A 4,634-nucleotide genomic window follows, 5' to 3' on the forward strand; every position below is an offset into this window, starting at 1 on the left:
GTGGAATTCGGGAGGGCGGGGCTCGGAGGGTGCTGAGGGGGCGAGGCCTTGTGGTTACTTAGAATATTCCTTCAGCCTTATTGCGGTAGGCGAGTGGCAGATTAGTTAAGAGTGCGGGGCTGTATTCTTAATTTGGCCAGCAGGGCTTCGAATGTCATTTCTGGGGAGGCGGAGCCTGGAGCGTTCTGGGGGCGGGCACTCAGCAAAGGGGCTGGGCTTAAACGCGAGGCGAGGGGGTGGAGCCTGTGAGTGCATTGAGGGCGGGGCTGGAAGTGTCAAGAATGGGATGAAAGTTACACGGTAGTTAGAAAGTGGGGCTTGGAAAAATCAGGCTCCAAATTCTGAGGTAGTACCTTTCAGTGTGGGCCTAAGGGTGTGTTTTGAGAAGTGTGTTCTGCGTGTTATTAGAGTGAGGTGGAAAAGTCTCGAAGATTATTCAAATAGCTGGACCCAGTATTATTTGTTGAGGAGGCGGGGTCAAAACAGTTACTTCCTTAGGCTTTGCCTTTATGGTTACTTGAGGGGGTCATGTCTACTTAAATGGAGGGCTAGTTTATATGTGAAGTTTATATGTGACTTGTAGAGGCGAAGCAAGTAGTTGAGGCTAGAATGTTAACTCTGGGATAGGGTCCTAGGTAGTTTCTATGTCGTGTCCCTCCACAGCCCTCTCTGACTCTTTCTTCCCCCAGCCGCTAGCGTGCTGGACTCAGCGGACATTGAGGTCACAGACAGTCGTCTGCCTCATGCCACTGTTGTGCATCACCGGCCCCAGGTACTACTTCATCCTTCTATTTGAGACCACCTGCCTTGGGCTGGCAATCTGTGTACACAAGTGTCCTTACTCCAGCATCGTAGGTCAGAGACCGTGGGTACGTGTACCGCGCTACCCCGAATGACCCAGGGTACGGCACGTTGTGCTTCGAAGTCGTCCCAGCCCTCTGGTCAGTTCTGTGTGGAGTTGGTCCGCGGTACCGCAGGCTTTGGCTTCACCTTAAGTGGGGGCAGGGATGAAGCTGGGGATGCTCCGATGGCCGTGCGCGGGCTGCTGAAGGACGGGCCAGCACAGCGCTGTGGTCGTTTGCAGGTGAGCCATATGGCACTTTCCTTTGGTAGGTGCTATTTCTGCCTCTGTTGGGGCGCTCTTCATTTGCCCGTCCTACAACACCACTGCTTCGCACTCTTGCAGGTCGGCGACCTCGTGCTCCACATCAACGGAGAGTCAACGCAGAGCCTCACCCATGCCCAGGTCGTGGAGCGGATCCGCACTGGAGGTCCTCGTCTCCACCTGGTGCTCCGACGGCCTCTAGAGACCCACTCCGGCAAGCCTGAGGGAGTGGAAGGGTCCCCAAAAGGAAATGGTGTGTTTCTCATGGGAGAAGAGTCAGGGATCTGTGAGGAGGAGAGGTCTGCGGAGTCGAAAGGCTGGAATCCTGGGTGAAAAGGGTTTGGTGTTCTCTGCGGGGAGGGGGCCAGGTTCTGTCGATGTCTGCAAAGGGTGATGACATTCTCAAAAGCAGGAGCAGGGAGGGGTGCAGGGTCCCAGAATAGGAATGAAGGGGGGGGGGCAGGAAATGCGGTTGATCTCAAGGATAAGAATTTCAGCCAGGTGAGGTGGCTCATGTCTGTAATCCCAGCGCTGTGGGAGGCAGAGGTAAGAGGATTGCCTGAGCCCAGGGATTCGAGACCAGCCTTGGCAACTTGGTGAGACCTTGTCTCTACAATACGTCAAAAAATAAGACGGGTGTGGTGGCTCTTGCCTGTGGTTCCAGCTACTTGAAAGGCTGAGGTGGAAGGATTGCCTGAGTCCAGCAGATTGAGGCTGCGGTGGCTGTGAGTGTGCCAGTGCATTCCAGCCTGGGCGACAGAGTGAGACTCCTACTTAAAAAAAACTTCAGAGAGTAAACTTTTGAGGGAAGTTAAACTGGGGAAAAAGAAGAAAAGAAGGGAAGGGATCTGGGCATAGAAGGGAAGGGGTCTGGGCATAAAAGGGAGTGATTGAAAGCAAAAGTGTTAGTTCTCAGAGGGGAAGTCAGAGTGGGTCTTAGCTGGGAGAAAATGGGATATGGACCCAGAGGTTAGGACATCTTGTTCCAAAAGACAAAGGGTTGATAAGAGAAAGGGGTTGAGAGATAAGGGCTGTGGGATGTGAGCTGGGAAGTTTGAGGGTCCTATGTGCGAGGGCTTTGTTATCCCAGCGTCAAGACTGAGGTTTGATTTCCTTTGGAGATTGTGGGAAATTATTTGTGAGGGGCATTTTCTGGATCCAGGAGTGGAAGGGTCTCAGGAAAAGAGGTGCCTGGGGTTGTGAGGGGTGGTGCAGTCCCTGAAGGGTATGGTACCTCCAGGCCTGGAGTTTCTCTAAGAGTCGAGATCTCCATCTCCAGCAGCCCATGGACTCTCCCGTCCACCCTGGGTCAAGGGCTCGGATTTTTGTTCCCCACCTCGCCACCCAATCTAACCCGCAGTCCTGCCATCCGCAGATTGCAGCCCAGATTCTGGTGTGCCGGAGGTGATGAGGTCTGGAAGCAGCAGCACTTCCCCAGTTCAGCACCCTGGATCTCGGAGGACACTCAAGAGCAGGGGCAGTCCAGAGCCTAGTCCAGAGGCTGCAACCGATGGTCCCACGGTTCCTCCCCCTGAGCTCCGCACGGAGGACCCCGACGATCGTATCCCCGGTTCCCCGGGGCCTTGGCTAGTGCCTAGCGAGGAATGTCTCTCACGGGCCTTAGGGGTTCCAGGGACCACACAGATCGCTCAGGAGATGGCAGCCGGAAGGCGGAGGCACTGAGCGTACCTTCGATGGCAAGGTGCTCCCTTGTTACCACCCAATCTGGATCTGGCGTCTGGCGTCCCCCACACTAGCACCGCCCCGAGAACTTCCACTAGGTCTAGTCCCTACTCCCCTCGCAGTGTCACTGGTACGGCCCTTCCAGACCAGCCAGCCCCGCGCGTCTGGCTCCTGGCGGGGGAGGTAATAAAGTTAAAGGTAATCCAGTCTTGACTTGCCTCGCGCTCTAGGCAGGGTGGGGCTGCCCCGTCCACTCTGTAAAGGACCAGGCCTCTTCGTGTAACCACTGACAAGCTTCCTGTTGTTTCTTTCCTGCTTCCAGATAGGTCTTTACTTCTGTCGTCCCTCAACCGGGCATTCTTTCTCCACAGATCTTTTCTGTTCGCCAACTCCGGCTCTTCTCATTCATTCATTCATTCATTCATTCATTCATTCATTCATTCCTCTTTCATGGAGGCGTGCAGGGGCTCACACGTAATTATTTTGCGTGGCATGGGGATTGCAGAGGTGGCCTCTTGTGGCAGGAGTGCACTACTATACCCACAGTCCCGGCTCAGGATCGTCCAGATCCTCATCCAACTTCAGGACAGCAAGGCTAGAAGCAGGGCGGCTTCCTTTGCCGGGAGGCTGCGGTCTCCCACTTCCGGCCTAGCCCGCCAGCTTTCGCTGGCACATAGACTGCCACTCTCAGGGCACCGGCTGGGCGTTCCCCTTTGGGGCGGAGCTGGGAAGGTGTGAGTCAGCGCCCCCGGGCGGGTCGGGCTAAAAAAGGCGGTTAGAACCTTGGGGCCGCGCCCCCGTTTTCCGTAGAAGGCGAAGAACTGCAGCCGGGCTTGTGTGCACACGCCACGAGCTGGGCGTTCCCAGGAGAGGCCCAGCGTTTTCTCCTCCCTAGGAACAGAGCCCCACAGTCAGGGCTTATATGGCCAGCGGGACTCCAACCTGGGTAACCCGAATATGCTGGCAGAGGCCAGAAATGTCCAGTCACCTCCGCTGTCACCACATCCTGAACCCTCGGTCCCATCCCCCCCAGTCGAGGGAAGCTGTGGTCTGACTGTGGGCTACTTTAGGCCTATGGGGAGGGGGTGGGGAGGAAAGAACGAAATTAATGGACCAGAGTATGATAGTCCAGGGAGGCTGCAGAGGACAAGGGGCTGCAAAAAAAGCTGGGAGAGCTGGGAGCTGGAGTATGAAGCAGTGAAGAGGTGCACACTTGAATGGTTAGAGCTGTAGAAATTGTGGGGGTGTTTGCCGGGTGGCTTCCAGCTACCCCTGAGTCAGAGCCTGGTGGAGGTGTGGCTCTACAGAAGTCAGCAAAGGGCTCAAGAGCTCCATTCCTCTAAACACAGTCACACGCAGGAGGCTAATAATAGTCGTTCCAGTCAGTCGCCATGTACTTAGTCTTCTCCCTGCTACTGGCTTTATTGCAACATTTATTTTCATCTGCAGCAGTTGCACATCTACTAACAATCCTGATGTGTCCACTTCACAGAGGAGAAAAGCGAGACCCAGAGAGTACAAATAGCTCGAGGGACGGGTATTGAAGCAATATTTAATCAAGGTCTGCTTCCCAAACCTGTCCTCTTAATCTCACCTGCATTGACAAGTATTAATTGAAGCCCAGCTGCATACCTTGCACTTTGATAGGCACTGTGGAGATGCTGGGGAAATAAGACATAAATATTTCTTCCTTTGTCTAGCTGATGTAATGGGGGTAGACAGGTGTCGGACAACAAAGACAAGACAATGAATAAAGAAAAGAGAATTTGTTTTCTTTTCTTTCTTTTTCCTTTTGAGTCGGAGTCTCACTCTGTCACCCAGGCTGGAGTGCAGTGGCACGCTCACG

The sequence above is a fragment of the Carlito syrichta genome, unplaced genomic scaffold, assembly GCF_000164805.1.
Source record: "Carlito syrichta isolate Samal-C Ts95f unplaced genomic scaffold, Tarsius_syrichta-2.0.1 Scaffold305810, whole genome shotgun sequence".
Lineage (NCBI taxonomy): Eukaryota > Metazoa > Chordata > Mammalia > Primates > Tarsiidae > Carlito > Carlito syrichta.